The sequence below is a fragment of the Ochotona princeps genome, chromosome 11 (assembly GCF_030435755.1).
Source record: "Ochotona princeps isolate mOchPri1 chromosome 11, mOchPri1.hap1, whole genome shotgun sequence".
In the NCBI taxonomy this organism is placed as follows: Eukaryota; Metazoa; Chordata; class Mammalia; order Lagomorpha; family Ochotonidae; genus Ochotona; species Ochotona princeps.
The window spans coordinates 33,170,691-33,192,228 of NC_080842.1; the positions used below are offsets into that span (position 1 = coordinate 33,170,691).

A 21,538-nucleotide genomic window follows, 5' to 3' on the forward strand; every position below is an offset into this window, starting at 1 on the left:
CTGCTTTAAAAGACCCATCGAGTCTGTATTTCCCTTCTTACATTTTTACTGTAACTGCAATCTACCTATTAAAATTTTTTTAGGAGCTTTGCCCATTCTAACAATTAAAGTTTATAGGAAATTATAAATCTCTCTCCCTACTGGATCAGATCTTGAGACAGGAAAGGAATGCTAGTGAAAGCACTGAATAAAGTGTGTGGCTTAGTTAACAGTATTGTATCTACTTGGAGTGTATGGTTTAATAAATATATCACAGTTAATATGGTACATATAAAATGTTAAAATTAGGAGAGGACAGATGAATGATATGTATGAATGATCTTTCTTCCTTCATTTGTTATACTTATTTTTCATGATACAGTTTCTTAGGTGCAGGGATTTCCCCTTCCATCCTTCCCCATCCCCTCTCCCCACTGTTTCCCCTTTTGTTGTACCGATAGTTTAGTCCCTCATCAACAGTCACAAGCCCATCATTCTGGTATTTAAAATGTATCCTGACATGGTAGGGATAGAGAATGGTATAAAGGCCAGCATTCTCATGTTGAGATATATTTAACAGTTTCATTGGGAGTCATCATTTAAGTCAGAAGTGTTGTTGCATACTATAATGTTTCTCCACCTCATGGTGTACTAGCCTCCATTATACAGATCCTCTAGATAAACCACTAATGGAAGTTAGTATGGAGAGTGCTAAGAGAACTGAAAATTGATCTGCTGTGATTCAGCTATCTTGTTCATAGGAATATATCCAAAGGAAATGAAATTTGCATATGAGAAAGTGATCTGTAATCCTAAATTTGCAGCAGCACATCTACAATAGCAAAGACATGGACACAACCCAGCTGCCGAACAAAAGAGCAGTGGATAAGGAAACTGTGGTATATCTACTCCACAGAGTACCACTCAGCCATTAAAAAGAATAAAATTCTACCATTTGTAACAAAATAGTCCTCACTAGAGATCATTATGCTCAGTAAAATAAGTCCAAAAAGGACAAATATCGTATGTTCTCTCTGATGTACCGTAACCTTCATGCAGAATACAAGATCAATAGAGATATATGTAAGCGTGTGTATACACATGAACTTTCTATTGCTATCTTTCCTTTTTTATAAAGATTTATTTTTATTTGAAAGGCAGATATTACAGAGAGAGATTGAGAGACAGAGAGAGAGGCCCCCCATGATTGTTCACTCCCTGAATGCTCATAATGGCCACAGCTGAGCCAAAGACTTGGGCCATCCTTCTCTGCGCTCCCAGGTCATATGCAGGGAGCTAGATTGGAAGTGGAGCAACTGGGACACAAACCAGCGCCCAAATGGAATGCTGGCATCACAGGTGGAGGATAAGTGTGCTACATCATTGTGCTATTACTTTCTAAAAGTTATGTGGTTCTAAATTATTTAAAAATAAACAAAATGTATTTTTTTAAGTATTTGTTTTCTTTATTGGAAAGCTGGATTAACAGAGAGAGAAGGACAGATGAAGATCTCCCATTTGCTGGTTCATTGCCCAACTGTCCTCAATGACTAGAACTGAGCTTCTTCTGGGTCTCCTACATTGGTGCGAAGTCTCAAGGCTTTGGGCCGTCCTCTACTGCTTTCCCACAAAGAGGGAGCTGAATGGAAAGTGGAGCAGTTGGGACACGAACAGGTGCTTGTTAGTTATTTAAAAAGATTGGAGAGTTCTAGTTCATAGGATGTTACGACATTATTACGCGCAGCTAATTCCCGCAACCTGGTTTTTTACCGTGAGCTGAAATCACCAGACCCAACGAGGTATCTTAGGAGGTTTATTCCAGCGGGGCAGGAACGGGGTGGAGGGGAGGGGGAAAAGGAGGCCAGAGGAAGAGGGGAGAGCAAAGAAGAACAAGAGAGAGGAGAGAAGAGAGAGGGAGAGACAGAGCGAGCCGCACCTGGGGCGGCCTTTTTGTCTGCCAGGTGTAGGGGGTAAGGATTGGGAGGGATTGAGGCCAGGCCCCCAGGGGATTGGTGCCTGCAGGTGAATGCCTAGGGATGATTGGCAAGTGGGCGGAGTTGGGGAAGGGACTGGAAGATTGGGGTGGGATTCTCAGGTGGAATGCCAGGTTACATCTGTTTGGTGAATGGCTAGGCCGGCGCGAATTTCGTGAGCTGTGAGGAAGAAGGAATGGCGCCGGGTCCAGGGAAGGATATTGGAATAACTCCTTACAGTGCTCATATGGGATCCCAGTGCATTCAAGGTGAGGACTTTAGCCACTAAGTTACTGCGCTAGGCCCAAAATGTTTTTTTAAAAATTATTTTGAATAAGAAAAAAAAGTTACACAAGTGTGAACATTTGAAAGAATCTCTTGGGATTAATTTGGCCCCTACATCCATATTTTGCATTTCTAGTAATTTTAGAGCCTATTAAGAACTTGGTTTTCACTACATCCTTTGGCAGTCTATATCCCATCTTGGAATGGCTGCATTTGAATCCCATCTTTGATTTGAATGTCAGCTTCCTGCTACTGTGCAGCCCAGGTGACAGCAGGTGATAATTCAAGTAGTTGAGTGCCTGCCATCCATGTGGGAGACATGGACTGGGTGCTGGTCTCCTGGCTTTGTCTCAGCCCAGCCCTGGCAGTTGTGGACATTAGGGGAGTGAACCTGTGGACAGAAGAAATCTCTCTGTCTCTCTCTGGTTGTCTGCCTTGCAAAGAAATAAAGTTTAACAATTAGAAGATAAAATAATTTCCACTGTTGTAAATTAAGCCCATGGTAGATAGTTGAAACAGATGCAGGCAGACTAGTGCTGCTCATAAGCCAACAAAATTTTCATGGGATGTTTAACATGCAAAGAATGAGACCAAATTACTAAGCACTTTAAGCAAATGTCAGGATCACACTCACATATAAAAAGCATGGGGAGGTGGAGTATCTAGCGAGGGCCTGCCCATTGACTGAGCTGTCCCAGGGACAGGAAGGGAAAGGCATAGTCTTGGAGTTTCTCAACAAAGCACATAATGCTTCCATGACTTGTTGAGCACATTTCTCTACAGGAATAAGAACTGCTTACCCCCAAATGCTCTCTGGTTCCTCTGGCTTCTCCCACCATGCCCTGAAGCAACCTTTGTTTCCATAGTGCCACACAGCCACATATAGTACTGGCTTGGCAAATGTACCCACCACTGTCCCATCCCCACTATCACCCCAACTACCATATCTCCACAATGACCAAAGCCCGCTTTTGGCTTCTGAAATGCTGGAGAGCTGGAATGGTGCTTACATCCATCCCAGACTGCACTTTCTGCTGACATCCTCTGCTAAAAGGCAGGCTAAATTGCTGGGATAAATCTACCCTGTCCAATTCTAGTCATTGTTCTAGCACACTTTTTTTTTTTTCCTATAGGGAAAAGGCCATAGCAACAGCATTGGATAGATCTGAACTCTGTGCAATAGTTCTTTTTTATGCCAAAAGTTAGATATTTTAAATTAGGGATCTGGGGCTATTCAGCTGTTTTCATTTTAGGTTATGAAGTGAAATCAAATAGAAGCACTCAGAGGTGGAAAGGTTAGTACTTATTTAAGGAACCAATGTAGCTTCTGACATCCCACAGTTCTCTGCATTATGGAAATGCATTTCTTCATGATTCTGCATAGCATGCTCTGATTTGGAAAGCAGCCAAACCCTTCCATCATCTTGCATATCGATTTGCAAATAGCAACAAAGCTGAGTATAGAAGACAGCAAGACATTTTATACAGGATATCAAGTCGTCCTTATTTATAGAATACCTTGACAGATATAGGCTCCTGTGATCATGTTACTAATTGTAAATGAAAATATTCTTCCAAGTGTCTTAAAAATTTTCTATTTGGGGTGTCAACAGTGGTCAGCAGTTTTGGGTCAGGTCACCAACACTGAGAGCCAAACCTTCAGCTCTAGTAATTTCTAGAGGAGGAAATGGAGACCCTCTTATGTCACCTTTCATGCAACCTTTCCTCACCTCCCCCCAGGCAGCAGGTGGGGGCTCCACTGGAGGGTAATACTTAGGCACGTCCCAGGCCACTGCAGCCATGAACCATTTGAAGTCCTTGCACTTGAGCTGTTTGCGCAACTCCTTCTGTGCAGAGATGTCTCCCGTGGAGAGGTGTCTGTATTCAGGCCGCCGCTGGTAAATGTACTCGGCAAATTCATCCATCCAGGTCTCAGCCACTCGCTTCAGGTTCTGTGCATTAGGAAAAAATAATCATTTATTGACTTATGCACTCAAAGAGTGGTTTTAGTTGCACCAGAAAATCGAGAAAAGAAAACTACAAGAAAGCAGACAACCTCCAGTAACTCTGACTGGTGGCTTGTTAACGGAATTTCTGTAATTGCAAAGAGTGTGATATGCTTCGCCTGCAGCTTTGCACACATTCTGCCCTGGCATGGGGTTCAATTGCTAATTTCGTAATTAATTAATCAGAGCCAGTAATGATTTAGCTCACAGTTCTGTCAGCTTTCTCACTCCTCTTGTTATTTCACAATCATTATTTTAAAAATTATTTTTAAGTGGAGTTAAAAGAGCTCAAACTGGAGAGAATCAAGTTCCTCTTTGTCAAGAAATTTGCAAATACTTTTTCAAGAAACAGGGATTTTGGAAAGAAGGAAGATAAACAAGTTGTTATTCTGCTATCTCAGTGATGGAGAACTTGACATTATTAATTAAAAGGCTTGTTCTCTGATGGTTTATATGTGCAACATAGATGCCAAGAAGAACTTGTAATTTATGGATAATTTGGGGCTAAGGGAAGCACTAAGTGAAATTTATAGACAATTTGAGGCTAAGGGAAACGCAAAGTAGCCAGCCAGTCTTCTGCTCCCATGTTTCCTTGGGGTGAAAAAAGTGCAAGGTTGATGACAGGGAAACAGTCTTAGGGGTAGGAGTTTACACAGTTCATGGTAGGTCCAGTCTTTGTTAGTCTGAGGATTGAACAAGGTACTTATCGATAATGGCTGTCAGATTCCTTCATTGAAAAATGGCAACAGAAATAAGCACCTACATCATGGAAGTGGTTGCCAGAAAATGTAAGTAGAGTAACGTCTGTAAGGCACTGAGAATCATACCGAGCATACGATAGGTACCATGAATAGTAAAGCTGGTTGGAGTAGGATCTAAATAGACAGGATTGGAAATTGGAGAGTCCGTGTGTTGGACTTGGTTCCTGTGGCCTTTGAGAGGAGCTTTAATGGAGAATAGATGTTATCTGCTAACCCTTCAAGCTCTGTAGTGCTAACTGGTAGCAGAAATAACTTCTCTTGTCTAGAAGATATCTATCTTGATGGCTCCAGACTTTAAGCTGGACTTTCAATTTGTTGATTGCTCAAATACTCCAAAGAAAGCAACAGAATCATGGACAGACTCTAAGGATAATGTCAAATTATCGATCGCTTTTTAAAAGGAGGATAATTTTTCAGGCAATGGTAAAAGAAAAAAGAGCGCAACAATTGCAAAAACAACAAAAGCTAGTTTGTCTCTAGATAAGAATATGTAACACTGAAACATGAATAAACTTCCTGACTATTCTTTAATATGCCTGATAGTATCTTTGCTTATAGATGATCTATCTATTCTGCAGCAAGAAAGGAACGTTGTGAAGCATCCGCTGTTATATCAAGAAATAGTCTTTAATGCTCAAACCATCCATATTGTTGGGCAAATAGTCACTGAACTCATTAGTCTGCAACTGTACTTAATGTTACTTTTTCACGGTTAGCCTGAGTACTTAGCTTTTGGGAAAACATTAGAAACAGCATTGAGAAGTATTGCAAGCAATTGCAATAAATTATCTCATTGATGTTCCATAGATTGTACTATAAGTTCACCTACTTCAGGACATGGAATAGCGATACACTTACTTGAGGCCCAGCCTACTGACAGTGCTGCAAGAGGACTCTGGTGACTCCGTGTGCTTGTCTAGGGAAAGGTCCCTGAGAACAGGAAACCTGGAGGCCTCTTAGCTGGTACACAGTCCCCAGACTCAAGCAGCTGCTTGGGCAGGATGGACCTAAGATCCTTCCTCCTGGGGCTTAGTGTGAAATCACTGCTGGCTGAGGGCTAAGACATGCTGGAGGCTCCCTCTTAAGCTCCTCTCATCTCCTTGTGTTTTTCAGTGTGAAGAGCTGCCCAACGCTGCATCCTGTTGCCCTGTGCCCCAGGTGAGTGCATGGTGGGAGTCACGAGGCCTGTGTGTGGAAACAGGGCTGCTAAAAGGGTTACTTAAAGCCAAAATTTTTATTAGAAAGGCAGATTTTACAGAGAGAAGGAGAGACAGAGATGGGGAGAAAGAGAGATCCTCCATCTGCTGATTCACTCTGTAAGTGGTCTCAACAGCCAGAGCTGTGCCAGTCCAAAGCCAGAACCCAGGAGCCTTTGCCAGGTCTCCCACGTGGATGTACAGTCTCAAGGACTCGGTTCATCCTCTGTTGCTTTCCCAGGCCACAAACAAAGCGTTGCCTAGGAAATACAGCAGACGAGACTCAACCTAGTGCCCAGATGGGATAGTGGCACCACAGGTAGAGGCTTAAACTGCTGCATCACAGTGCTGACACCAATACTTGCAATTATTAATAGTGCTTGAATCACACTGACACTAAAAAAATCATATACTATATATCTGAAATTCAAACCTGAACATCCTATTCCTTATACATGTAAATTACATATAACATGTATTCCATGAATGCTTTTAAAAATTCATGCATTATTTGTGCAGAATCTGCAAATAATGCTATTGCCAATAAATAGTGCATGCTTTGCTTCTGTAAGAATTATTCCAGCAAAGTTTTAAGTAATTCACTGCAGAGTCTGGGATAACACACAGCTGATATAATAGAAACACATAACCCCATTGTTTTTGGTTTCTTACAGGTGGGATCCCGCTGGTCCTCTATATGCGAAGCAAGCAGGGAGCCAGTCACGGAGCTCAGGGAAACAGCATTGCTAATTGGTAAGTGGAGGTGAGGGCTCAGCATGGTTACCTGCACTGCACCCGTTATGGTTTAACTTTAGTCTGCAAATAAGCAGGGCAAGTCCTTCTGTGTCTTTATGGGAGCTGGATTTAATTCAGGCCCAACTTTGTCTGGCCAAGGGAGGATGTGGGAGAGAGCACTGTCCCGTTCAGACACACCTGCTGTGCATGCAGCCAGTACGAAAGTTGGGTCGCAGTTTTAGAAAACGATAGCTAAGGAGTGAAAAAACAACGTTTTTTTTTATGTAGACAGCAAATGAAGATTTTCTCTTTTTAAATGTTGCAAACCTTCATATTTTGTCAATGATTAAGTGAAACAGAAACTATATGTTACTCTGGGCACTTTTTGTAAGTCCTTTGGTGGTTCTCTGCGTATCACTACATATTTCTATATTCAACATAAGCTGGAATAAACCTCTCCTTTTCTTTGTCACCCAAATCCTTATTAATGCACTTAGCAATCTAGCCCTATGTTAGAGGGCTTTAGAATTCAAGTTTGCCTGAGTTTCTCACTCTGTAATACTAAATCTTGCTGAATTCTAATGTTCATCAGGTCTTTGAATTGATGTTTTATCAGGGACGATAATTTGCATCTGTGGCTCCCTCTGTAAGAACAAATTTCCACCTCTAACTGTTCATCTTTACTGTGTGACATGAGGAAAAGAGACAGTTCAATTTTTTTTTTCTGCTAGTTCATGGAACTGAATAAACTTTCTATCCACTGATTATTATTTTTTGCCATTCACATTTTAGAACCTCTTGTTCTTTTATTTAAAAAATTAAACCTTGGTTCAATTTTTTAGAGTATTTTTGTTTTTCCTTTGTGTTATTTGGGCCACCCCACTTCAGAGGCATGCTTTTGTTTCATTGTACAGTGCGTGATTATTACATGTGCACTGATGTGACCTCAATCCACATGCTGCATTGGTGTCAATATTAAGCTGTGGTATTATGGTAGCGTGAGTAATAGATTTCTTTTTCTTCTTTGGGCAATATATATTTTTTAGTGTTGTTCTCCAACACACTGGTGTTAGCTAGCAAAGGCAATCTCAAACAGCAACCGTTTCTTATTTGTCACAGTTACTCCTACAGAAAGGAATTGCAGCACTATCCTGTGACAGTAAAAATTCTGCTTTGATTTGAATGCATTTCTTGTCTCCTCTTTGATGCTTTCGGCTCAGTGGCCCCACCTCAAGCTCTCTTATCATTGATAATATGATAATGTCATCAGGGTACAGCTCAAAATAGCTCAAAACAGCTCAAAATAGAATCTCTTCTCTCTGATCTATGGACTTCTTTGAAGTCGGTGGGAAACCTTCTGCATAAGGAACTTATTCCTAGGGAGAGGAGGCTAATCCAGCTCTACAAATGAGACTTTCTCGGACAGGCAGTTTCCTTCTCTCCACTCCTCAAGGCTGTGGGAGCTGTTTGCAGGTTGTTACCTGCTTCTGACTGTCTTGAGCAAGGGTCAGATTTTTTTTTTGTTTTTATATCTCTACCCCTAATCTATTATTTTTTATGTTGATGGTGTAATTACTGCAGCATCTAATGCAGCCTTTAGAAATAGGGTGAACAAGCAAAAACAACTCACCTTCCAAAATATTTAGCAACATATCATCAAAAAGGCTTGTGTTCCTAATTTAAGAATATTACTAAAGAAGAAAAATTCACTTATTTGAGAGTTAGAGGGAACATTATTCTAATCCCCAGTTCACTCTCTAAATGCCAGTAGGGTTGGTTCAGGCAGAAGCCAGGAGCCAGGAGCAAGGACCTCAATCTAGGAGCCCCACATATTGTGCCAAGGATCCAAGTACTTGTGCCGTCATCTGATGCCTGCTTGTTTTCAGAAAGCTGGAGTCAGAAGCTGTATGTGGGTGTCACATCCAGGTACTCTGATACGGGAACAGGCATCTTAACTGCTAGCCCGAATGCTCACATCATCTGCGCAGTTAGAAGTGTACAATTTGGTGCACTTAACACATTCGTATATGTTAATGAAGTTATCACTGCAATTAAGACATGAACATATCCATGACCTCCAAACTTTCCCTCATTCCTCTTTGAAATTCCTTGCCTGTCTTCATTCCGACCGGTGACAACACTTTTTGTTGGTACAGTATAATTTGTATTTTCTAGAATAATATCATATCATACATTGGTGTTTGTGTCTGGCTTTTTTTCTATAAAAGATTTATTTATTTCAAAGGGAAAGAGACAAGGGGGAGAGAGAGAGAGAAGAAAGAGACAATGAGAAATAATGAGAGAGTTTTCATCCACTAATTCACTCCCCAAATTCCTATAGTTGCCAGGGGTTGGCTAGGCTGAACCCAGGACATGGAGCTCTTGCATCTAAGTTAGTGTAGTAACATGCATCCACTTTTTTGTATTTAATTCTATGAATATACATTTTATTTATCTACCTGTTGTAGGGCAAGTGGATTGTTTGCATTTTGGGCCGATTACAAATAAAACTGCTATGAACAATCTTCCTAAGTCTTGGTCTATATATTTGTTTTATTCCTCTTGAGAACATATCTTGAAGTAGAATGGACATAGTAGGTATATATCCAACTTTTAAAGAAATTACTACGTTATTTTCCAAAGTGGTTATGTTCTTTACATTTCCCTGAAGACTAGTAATGTCATACGTCTTTTAATGTACTGTACTTCTTTGCCATTTGTATTTATTCTCTTTGGTGAAGTATCTGTTAAAAATTTTTGGCCCATTTTAAAGATTGCTTCCTTATATTGTTGAATTTTAGGAATTATTTATTTGATTTACAAATCATTTATTAGAAATATACTCTCCAAAAATTTTTTCAAGCACTTGCATTTTGTTTTGTTGTGTTGTTAATGGTATCTTTGGAGAGCAGGTAGTCTTGATTTCAATGAAGTCCATCAAATTTTTTCTTATAGGGATAGATCCTACATTATCTGATTCATTTTTGCCTTACCTGAAAAAATTATTTCCTCATGTTCTTTTCTAGAAACATTTAAATTGTATTTTTAGGTATGCAACATATTTTTAATTCATCATTTTGTATGTGGTGCAAGATGCAGTTTAAGAAATATATATATATATATGTATTTTTTGGAAAGTCAGATATACAGAGAGGAGGAGAGACAGAGAGAAAGAGCTTCTGTCCGATGATTCACTCCCCAAGTGACTGCAACGACCGGTGCTGCGCCAATCCGAAGCCAGGAGTACGGAGACTCTTCCGGGTCTCCCACACAGGTTCAGAATTCCAAGGCTTTAGGCCGTTCTCCACTGCTTTCTGAGGCCACAAGCAGAGAGCTGGATGGGAAGCAGGGTTGCCAGGATTAGAACTGGTGCCCACATGGGATACTAGAGTGTGCAAGGCAAGGACTCTAGCTGTTAGGCCACGCCGCTGGGCCCAAGATGCAAAATTTATTTGCCTTTAATGTCTAAACATCTAATTTTTTGGTATGATATGTTGGGGAAAAAACTATCATTTTGGGATTGGAGTTTGGCACAGTAGGTAAAGGCACCGCCTGCAGCAGAGGCATCCCATATGTGTACTCCCTCGTGCCCCAGTTTTTCTGTTTTTGATCTAGCTTTTTTTTAATGGTCTGGGAAAGCAGCAGAAGATAGCCCATGTGCTTGGCCTCCTACTGTCTACAGGTGACATCCAGGTGGACCTCCTGGCTCTTTGATTCATCCTGGGACAGCCCTCGTCCCTGTAGCCATTTGGGGATTGGACCAATTGATCCAAGATCTCTCTCTCTCTCTCTCTCTCTCCATCCATATCTCTCCTTCTCTCTCTTTGCAACTCTTCCTTCCAAATAAACAAATCTTTAAAAATAAAAACATGCTGCCTTTGGTTTTCTACCATTACTCAGTTTATACAACATCAAATGGAAATACTTTTCTACCTCAACCATCATAAAACCAAGAGGTGAACTTGGGCTGGAATTTCAGTTGGGAGTGGAATTCTTGCCACTGATCAGTAAACAATGAGAAACAAGGGTAATTAGAATGGAAATGAAATAGCAGGGTCCTCAAGCACAGTATCACCGTGTATTCACACATCTCAGGGGAAGCAGCTTATTCCACAAAATGAGTTCCTCCTACCCATAGCTCCTGTGGCTTCACCATCCAACTGGGCACTTGGAAAGCAGAGTTATAAAGCACCTGTTATTTCTTAGAAGTGTTGCAGTTTTGGTTATTGAGACTATGGCATCTTGAAATATTTTAATTTGCTTAAATTTCAGTTTCTTAATTTTGTAGCAGCAGGGACCTATTTTATCTAAGCAAGCTTTCTTTCTGAGGCCCCAGTGGAGTTATGGATGCAGGATAATGATCAGTTTTAATGGACAAAATGATAAAAAACGCAATTAGAATTTCCCCCTAGAACACAAATAGAACTCACCATGTAGTTTTGTTTCTCAAGTGCTTTGAACAAAGAAAACTATATAATGCTAAATAACAATATAAACTGCTAAAGTGTCTCTAGCTGTAGGCAGATGTCTAGGTTGCCTTGTTCCTAGGCAAGTGTTACACTGCAGGCAGAAAAGCAGCCAAGGCTGGCAGGCAGCCTGGGCCTAGTTCATGCCAAACTTGTTTTAACTATACCACTGTGCCAGCATGGTTGACTACCCTATTCTACTTTTCTGTTTTAGAAGATATATAGGGTAAGCTGGATGGGGATATGCTGCCCTAGCCCCCAGGTGGGGGGCATGTACTGCAGATTGCCTGGGGAAGGGAGTCTAGGGGTGTATTGCAGTGGGAATGACTAAGGGCATGTTTGACAGGTCAGAAATGACTTTGGGGGGCTTCCATGGACCCGGCTACTTCATTTGCAGATAGATTAGGAAGTTTAGAGAGCTTTGGAGAGGGTGAACTGAAGGGCATGTCTGAGTCAAGCCAGGTACCTGTCCACATGGGAGACCTGGGCTGGGCTAAATTGCATCACCTGCCACCTACAAGCATACCTAAAAGCTGGGGCTGTGTGAGTATGCCTGGCTGGGCTAAGCCACAGCAACTGCCCGTGTGTCAAAGCAGGGTTAGACCACATCAGGCTGGGCTGTAACACCTATCAGAATGTGACAAAACTGAATCTGGGGGCAGGGACAGATCCTATAGGGGACTGGTGGGCTTGCGCCTCTGTGGACTGTACCACCTGCTGGTTTATATGAAGAGCTGGACGTGGTGACCAGCCAAGCCAGGCTGGAGAACTCACCTGATAGGAACCTACTTGACAGTCATAGGAGGAGGCTAGGCTGATTCAAGCTACAGCATCTGGTGGTGCATACCAAGGCTGGATTGGGGGCATACCATGTCATGCAGGGTCATGGTACTGCTGGCATGTGTGAAATCTGGTGCCTGGCAGGGGAACTTGGGAACTCCCCTGCTAGGCCACAGATCCCATTAGCGAGTACAGTTGCTAGGGTGGGTAGTAGACTAGGCCAGACCAAACCAGGCTGCAATATTCATCACCCTTTGTGTGGTCTGGGTCTAGAGACAGGCTGGAGTGAGGTAGATCATAGCACCCACTGGAGAGTCAGGACAGGATGTGCGCTATGCCTAGCTGGGCTAGGCTGCAATACTTGCCAGCAAGAGCTTAGACTGTGGGTGGACCATGCCAGGATAGGTTGAAGTACCTGTCAGCACATACAAGATCTGTGGTTGGAAATGGGCTTGTAGGAGAACTCTGGGAACTCCATTGTTAAGCTAAAGCTTCCAGTGGGGAGCTGGGGCTGAGGGTGACTGTGGGTGTGTGGGGGCTGGGTTTAGGGGCAGGCCAGACTAGGCTAGGCTGCAATACTTGCTGTCACTTGTGAGAGCCAGAATGGGTATGGGACAATCTGGGCTAGGCTGAAGCGCCCATTGGTAAGAGCCAGAATGGGTTTGAGCAAGTTGGGCTAGGCCACAGAACCTAGGCAAGTTGGGCTGGCCACATCATGCTGGGCTGCAGCACCCACTGGCACATGTGAGATCCAGGGCTTGGAGCAAGCTTAGTAGGGAAACTCAGGGGAACTCCTCTGCTAGATTGTAGCTCCTCCTGGTGAGTGCAAGACCAGGAGCTGGGGGCAGACCAGGCCAGGCCAGGCTGTGCTGTAACACCCTTCAACATGTATGTGAGTCGTATCTGGGGATGACTGGAGCTGGACCAATTTCCTGCACACACTGGCATGGCCAAGACCCATAATGGGATGCAGGCCAGGTAGAGTTGGATCACAATACCTGCCACCTCACAGGAGGGCTGGGTTGGGCCAGGCTGAACTAGGCTGCTGTACCTGCTGATGAGAGCTGGAACTCGTAGTTCTAATTGGAACTCTATCTGTATGCCAGGCTGGAACTGGAACTGGGAGCGGGCCAGGCTAGCCAGGCTGTAGCACCTGCTGGCAAATGCCACGACTGGAGGCAGGCCCTGTCAGGATGAGATTGTAGCATCTACTGGAATGCAGAAGACCCAAGGCTAAGAGCAGGATTAGTAGGGGAACTGTGTGGACTCCCTTTCTAGATTGCCTCTTCCTCTGGTAAGCATGAGAGCTGGAACTGGGGCTGGCCACACTTCTAGAAAGAACTCCCTTGTTAGATTGCAGTTCCTGTGATGAGCACAGGAGCCGTGGCTGGTGGTGAACTGGGCTGGGCAAGGCACCAGCATCCATTGGAGTACATGTGGGGTGGGCCTGGGGGAGTGTTGGACTGAGCCTTCTGCAGCACTAATGGGTGTGCATCCAGATGGGATGCAGAATGGACCAGACTAGGCTGTAGCACTCATCAATTTGCATGAGAGATGGCACTGGAGGTGGAACTGACCAGGCAGCTGCATTCAGGCAGCAACTGAGGTGGCCCAGTCCTGACACATGCACACCAAGGTTGGACCACATATATTGTGATTTTTTTCCCCACGGCCAGGGTTTTAGTCTAGCCATCTAGTTGGGCAGCCCCTCAAGAAACCTCAGCTGGTGTGACCTCAGATTTGATTCTTGTGTGAGCCAGTCAATGAAGGATCAGGTTCAGTCTGTCACCTGTGCCAGACGATGTACATACTGGTGAATGCAGCTTCCTGGTCAGTTCCACCTCCAGCACTTCATGATTTATTGAATCATTATTATCACATAATAAATTCATGACTGATTTTCAGGAAGGATATCATAGTGAATGAGGAAATAATACTGGTAGAAGATGCCAAGCGCTCTTAAATCAAAAGTTGCATCTGAATAGATGGTAATGTAGTTTAAAAATATGATCAAGAGCGGAATGAAGCAAACACAGGATTGCAGCATGTGAATCGTCTAGTTTTTGCCACAGTCATTGGACAGCCTTACTGCCCTTTGGGTTTTATTGTCGGGAGGAATTAGAGATGGCTGTTGTTTTTGGATGGATTGTTTTACAACAGAAGCTTTAGCTGTTTATGCAGGCTGAGTTTTTTGGGGAAGAATTCATCATTTTCTGCTTCTTGGAAGAAATCCTTTTACAAACTACTATGTTCCTGAACTCAATGATAGCTTCAAACAAAGCATCTGGCTCTGTGGTTTAACAGCAGTAGAAAAACAGGCTGGTTGCTATTGATGTCCAGGGTTGTCATGTTACAGCTCTTATTTGCTGGGCAGCTTTATGAGGACAAACTGATTCACAGTCTTCAGGACAGAAAAGTCAATTTTTAGGAGTGTAGATTTCCCATTCATTACAATCCTTTATAGCCCTGTTGGTGATTTTATTTTTAGATATCAAACTAGTCATTTCAGTCTGGTTAATGCCTTTTTTCAACTGATATATTTTCTGACATAAACGAGGGGGAACTGCATATGGCAGTTACTGTGCTCTTCGTAGACAGGGATAACTGACACATGGTCAACAAAGAGGTGTTCACCAATGGACTTGTGTGGCCTGGCTCGGTAGCCCTTCTCCTCCTTTGTCTCCTCCTCTTCTACACCTCTTGCATCTCCATTAATTTTAAGAATCTGAGAAGCTGTATGAAGTTAGTGGAGCTAGATGTCACCAGGGAGACAGCACTGAAAGAATGGCATCTTGGGAAGTCTACCTACAACTGACAGAGGCAAAATAACTAATTTTCCTTCAGACATCAGCATTTAGTCCTGGTGCTCATGAGATAATAATCATACAAAATCTCTGAAGGTCATTACATTTAGCTAAAAAATCCTAAGTAAATATTTAAAGTAAAAAAAGTAGCTTGTATATAGATTAATGTAGTCTATAGGATCACTAAACATAATTTGTTAACGCATAAAACATTGTATATAAATAGTGCTATCTGCTGTTTATTACATTTTCTCTAGTAATATCACTTTTAACATGCTATTCTGTGCAAAACCAATGATAAACAATGGTTTTACGTGCAATTTTTGACTCTATTATGGTGAGAAACCAATATGGATTCAACAGAAACCATAGTTTGAATTTTGATCCCTCCTGAGCTACCAGTATGCAGTGGACTCCTTCCTCTCTCACCATGTTGGATGGTGCTGTTGAGTTGCAGGTCCTAGTCAGACAGTAGCTCGGAGAGATACTGCTATGCTGTGATGGTCAGTAGGTTAGGGGCATTAAATACATCTTCAACTTAGGATATTTTTGGTATATGATCAGTTTACCAGGACATAACCATCAAAAGCTCAGGGATATGTATAAGGTATGCATTTCATTCTGTAATGAGTTTATTTTCACTATTTCTTCTCTCAAATCCATAATACTCTGACAGTTGCATATAGATTGTGAGCAATGTAGACACTATAGTCATAACTGAAGCCATCAGATGAAAGAAATTAAGATTTGTGTTCTGTTTATTTGTCCTTTAACTTTTTAAGCCCTAGCACAGAATCTGGTACAATAGATACTTTTTTCATTAAGGAAAATGTGGAAAGTTTTTGTGGACTCTGGGAATTCTGTATGGAAAGAATATGTATGTCTCCTTAGATCTGGATGCCCCTGAACACACGTGTAAGCTACCTCTTAGAATCCAGATTATCTAAAAGCAACCTCAGCATCTTCTCTCTACCTCTTTCTTGTTTTTCTAGCTTTATATTGAGACAGTTTTTTTTTAATTAGATGCCAAGATGGAAACCTCGCAGTCATGTTTAACCCTCACCCTGCTTGTCCAGGATGGTAAGCTAATAAATATCTTGCATGATATTTTCTTTACCAATACTTCCTATATTCAAAATGTTACTGTCTAGTTTTGTCTTTCCATTGTGCCTCTGAAATTTTTTATCCTGAAATTTTTTTTTATCCTGAAATTTCCTGTTCCAAGGTTATAAATTTCTTCCCTTGGTCTGTTAGAAAAAGGCCACACTGATAGTCTGCATAGAGGTTACTCCAGGATCTGCCTCCAGTGCACATTCATGATTCAATTCCATGGATCTCAAACATGGTCTTTCATACTTCTCTGTGCCTATTTATCCCTACTTGGTGCTTTAATCCTCCTGGCACACCTACTGTAGAGGCCCCAGCTGATCCTCTTTATTTCAACCTATGTTAAGAGGCAGGATGATTAAGAGCATAACTTGGGAAGGAAGGCTGACTTTGGCTCACAGATGCGTCTTTACTCACTAACCAGTCAACATCCACCCTTTTTACTGTGAATTAACGTTTGCAGGAACCGTGAAACATCCTGTACAATTTGATTTTTATGAGATTTTACATCCTTGGTTGTTGCCATTATCCTGAAAGTTGTAAAAATCTAAATTCTTCTGGCTCCTTGATTGGTTTCCATAAAACACAAGATGAAATTTTGCAACAAGAAAATTATTGCTACTGTGCCAGAGGTGAAACAGAAATGTGCAGTCCCCTGATTTGCATTCTCTGAAGGGTGAAGGTCAGTTGTAACCTTGTCTGCTGCTCAGAAGGCAGCTGTGTGCACTTCCAGGGCATCCCCACACATCTGCAGAGCCGCCCTCCAAGGTCATCAGGACCCTGCTTGGGAAATGCCCAGGTTTGGCCAGCTCTCGGGAGGACTAGGGCTCAATGGTTTTGTGTCAGCTGCTATGTTTAGTTATGGAGTAATTGCTCTGCTCTCCCACTTCCCTGATATGTTTTTGCTATTAGATCCACATGGCTCAGGTCTTGTGGCTTTGATGGTCTCCAACACATTGACATTCTCAAAGAAGTCTTTGAATTTCCCCCAAAAGGCCAGCAACTATTGCTCTTTCAGCATAGAACTCCCCTCACATAACGTCTGTTGGAATGTGGGGTTTTCTCTGAAATTCTTCTGTTAGCTCTGGGGGCAATCAAGGGCTATGCACAGCACCATCCTGTGTCCCTTCTGTGATGAATACTATCCCTGCCAGGCCAAAGAAAGGAAGATTGCTATGGAGGTTTTCTAGTGTTCCAACACCTGGGAATGAATATTCCTTTCCTCAGGGACTTGCTGTTTTTCCCTAGTGAAAATGACACCCCTACTGTTTGTCCCTGCTGAAAAGATACTCCAACTGTGCTCCAGTATTCTAATATTAGACCCTGAGCTGATCCAGTAAAAATACCCAACTGAGCTGATGAGAAGTTAGTATTCTGATTCCTAGATAATGCTGAATCGTAAGACAGTGCATTCAGATGTTTTGCATTTTGTGGAAAATGATACAGGTATGATCATTTTTGTTTTGAACAAATAAAGGCATTTACCAAAAAATTGTATTTTATCATAATTGGAGGGAAAAAAGCTTATAATTATTGCAGAAAAGGGATTATGTTAATAGAAAAAAATTACTGTGATACTCGTTTTTCTAAATTCAGTGAAGTTAGATTTAAAAAACAATGCCAAGAAATCGACTCTGGTCACTGATCCTGAGTTTGGGAACCAGTGTTCTATGAAACTTGTTGCTTTAATTGACATATGCTCGGAGGTCCTCTTCCAATTCCAGAGAGGACTGGAGAAGGTCATAGCTGTGATGCCACCTTCTCTTCTTCTCCTCTTTCCTCTATACATTTGAACAACTCCGCGTTGTCTTGGCTTCTAATGATTTAATATATGTATATATTTAAATATTGATTCTCTTTGTTTCACTCTCCATAATTAAACGAGAGAAAGAGCCAGACATAGAGAGCAAATTCATCCATTGCTTTGCTCCCAAACCACATGCAGCAGTCAGATTAGACCAGGTCAAAACCAGGAGCCTAGGACTCCAGCTAAGTCTTCCACAAGGATGGGAGGGACCCAAGTACTTCAATCTTCACCTGCTGCCTTCCCAGGTGCACACTGGCAGGAAGCTGGTAACTGTGAGCCCAGTCTGGACAGGAATCAGGCACTGCAGTGTGTGATGCAGGCGTCCTGAGAGGCGTTTTTAACAGAGCCAAACGGCCACTCCTCATTTATGTTTATCTTGTCTGTTCCAACCAGAGTGTAGCACTAGGTAACTAGAAAGCATTGAAAACCTAATTATTTGAATTTATTTCTATATGATGCTTAGAATACATAGACTATTGACAAATATGACTCTGTGTCTGTGTTCATGTGTTTTGAAGGTTTGCTGGGATCATCATTTAACCCAGGCACATAAATGAAAGGTAAATATTTTAAAAGAAATAAACCAGTTTTTTAAAGAAAATAAGCCTTCAGGGTCATGTCTCCAGCTTCTTGTCCGCTTGCAAATGAAGCTGGGAAGATTTAAATGTCGATTGAGTAGATGTGGCCCTGCATTTTAAGCATCTTTACAAACTCTTCTGATTTCTGAAGATTTAATAGTAATTCATAGTGTTGCAAGGTACTTAAGATTCTTCCTCAAAATATCAGGATTGTTTCTCATTTTAATGTACTTTTTAAACTTAAAATCATAAAATGTTCTTAGACTGGCAGTTGAGCTTCAATATTTATGACTTTCTGATTGCTCCAACAGCTTAGAAAAAATAAAAATGAGCTCTCAAGTAAAATTTAAGTAGAAAAGATTAAAATTCAGAATTATGGACTTTTTTTTGGATACTTACTTTTTCCTGGAAGTTTTATGTGTTTGTCACAGTTTCCCTATATTTGACAGTTCTTGAAAAATACTAAATTTCTTTCCTAAAAATATATGGACAGTTTTATTTTTTGAAAATGATCGTTTTTGGATCAGCACAACTCATCTGGTCCCGCCTCCAGTTTTTACATTTTATTTTTGAGTATAAAACAACCACACAAATCATCCATCTTGCAAATGAAATGAATCATTTTGGGGGATAAACTGGAAGCCTATGCGTGAATGAAAATGGATAAATCATAGAACAGCATTATCTTTAGGATGGTTTAAACCACTAAGATTTATATCCACAGGATTCATTTGTGATGTGTGTGCCCAATTGTTCAATCACTAACTTTTCTATAAATTCTTATTTTCCAGTTCTGATATAATAGGTCTTACGACTAAGCTAACCCATGTTTCAGGCTTGGTGTAATGGCTCAGTGGCTAAATCCTTGCGTTGCATCTGCTGGGGTCCCATATGGGCACAGGGTCATGTAAAGGCTGCTCCACTTCCCATCCAACTCCCTGCTTGTGGCCTAGGAAAGCAGTAGAGGATGGCCTAGAGCCTTGGGACACTGTACCTGTGTGGGAGACGTGGAAGACACTTTTGTCTCTTAGCTCCTGACTTCAGATTGGCTCAACTCTGGCCATTGCAGCCACTTGGGGAGTGAACTAGCAGACTGAAGATCTTTCTCTCTATCTTGCTTTCTGTCTGTAAATCTGCCTTTCTAATAAGAATAAATAAACCTTAAAAATGCCCATATTTCCTTACCCAAAACACTGCTCTTTAATTAATTTATGATTTTTTTTTTTTAAAGATTTTATTATTACTGAAAAGCCGGATATACAGAGAGGAGGAGAGACAGAGAGAAAGATCTTCCATCCGATGTTTCACTCCCCAAGTGAGCCGCAACGGGCCGGTACGCGCCAAACCGATGCCGGGACCAGGAACCTCTTCCAGGTCTCCCACGCGGGTGCAGGGTCCCAAAGCATTGGGCAGTCCTCTCCTGCTTTCCCAGGCCACAAGCAGGGAGCTGGATGGGAAGTGGAGCTGCCGGGATTAGAACCGGCGCCCATATGGGATCCCGGGGCTTTCAAGGCGAGGACTTTAGCCGCTAGACCACGCCGCCGGGCCCTAATTTATGATTTTGTAAGTGTTTCTCTTTTCCTCAAATGGTGTATTTCTATAGTTTTTTAGGGGAGTATGTTGTTTTTGTCTAACTCATTTTAGGTGGAAGAAGGAAAAACTGGACTATTTTTCTTCAAGGTGTATATAATGCAAGTTGATTATTCTGAACTGTAACTGCCATAAATAAGATTATGGATGTGACTAAAGAAAACTGGTGATACTGCCTGGTGGCAATAATCATGAACTAAAGAGGAACAACTTCCTCTCTAAATATTTCACCATTAATTAAGCCTATGTTTTACTTCATTAAAATGTTTAAGTTTGGGGCCAGTGCACTATCCTTCGTGTATGGCTTTGGCATCCCAAATAGGCACTAGTTTGAGTCCCAGCTGCTTTACTCACAAACCAGTTGCCTGATAATAGCCTGGGAAAGCAGCTGAAGATGGCCTGAGTCTTGGGCCCCTACATTCATGTGGAAGACCCGAAGGAAGCTCCTGGCTGCCAGCTTCAGACTGTCCCAGCTCTGGCCATTGCAGCCTTTTGGGGAATGAGCAACTAGATGGAATATTTCTCTCTCTCTCTCTCTCTCTCTCTAGCTCTTTAAAGTAAAGCAAATAAATCTTACAACACATCTTAAGCCCATAGTGTTTTCTTGATTAGCACAGTGGCCAATAAAACAAACACAGTCTTAGCCTTTGAAGTGTGAATGCTGTAATGAGTCCTGATGCTCCAGTATGCTTGTTTATTTGTTTATTACAAAAGTTAGTTTGTGATATGAGCTTATGGAGCTTTGTATAAAAGCCTCAAATTGTTATAAGTTGTCCATTGAGAAAAAAATGCCAAAATGAACAATTCAGAAATAAATCCCTATAGAGAGCATTGTACAATGGATGTGGTAAAAGACATTTTCTGGATTTGGCATTGGGAAAGTAGCAGATGCATATTATGCTGGAGATGAAGAGCTCAGCCGTGAAGAAGAAAATAGAGCAACTGTCAGGATTGTGGGGGAGAAAGCATTGCAACTATGTCCTCACAAACTTGCATGGGAATTTTGTAAAAGGCCGTAGAGAAAGGAATCCTTGCATTTTGTATATAAAACTTAAAAAAAAAGATTTGGTAGGTTTTATAATTTTGGGGATGAAATAGAATTTAATGCAAAACTGGGCTTAGTTGCAAATGAGAAGGCAGTTTTTGGACATCCACCTTCTCTATCACCCATTTACCCCCTTTTCCTTCTGTCTGTTAACTGTTCTATTATACTCCATATGGAGAAAATAATTGAGATTCATTCTATAGACCTGTAGTTCATCCTCAAACTCCTACTGTGCTGGTGTCTTTCATGTGTGTATGTATGAACAAGACATTTGCTAAATCATCCATTTTTACCTACAAGATAAAGAATATCAATAAACATATTCAAGGGCACTCTTACAAATTTATGGGAAAAATGGAATTGAAACACAAGTTTATTTTAGAATGAAAAGATTTTAAAAGCCCACACAGCTTTCTTGTGATACAC

General features: G+C 41.6%; 1 long non-coding RNA gene across 1 annotated transcript in view; it reads left to right on the plus strand.

Moving 5' to 3' along the window:
• The first annotated feature begins 6,875 nt into the window (after nucleotides 1-6,875).
• LOC131481387 (uncharacterized) overlaps nucleotides 6,876-21,538 on the plus strand; it is a 175,391-nt gene continuing 160,728 nt past the window's right edge. Inside the window, exon 1 of the long non-coding RNA XR_009246276.1 lies at nucleotides 6,876-6,953. This is a non-coding gene — a long non-coding RNA (uncharacterized LOC131481387). The remainder of the gene's footprint in view (nucleotides 6,954-21,538) is intronic.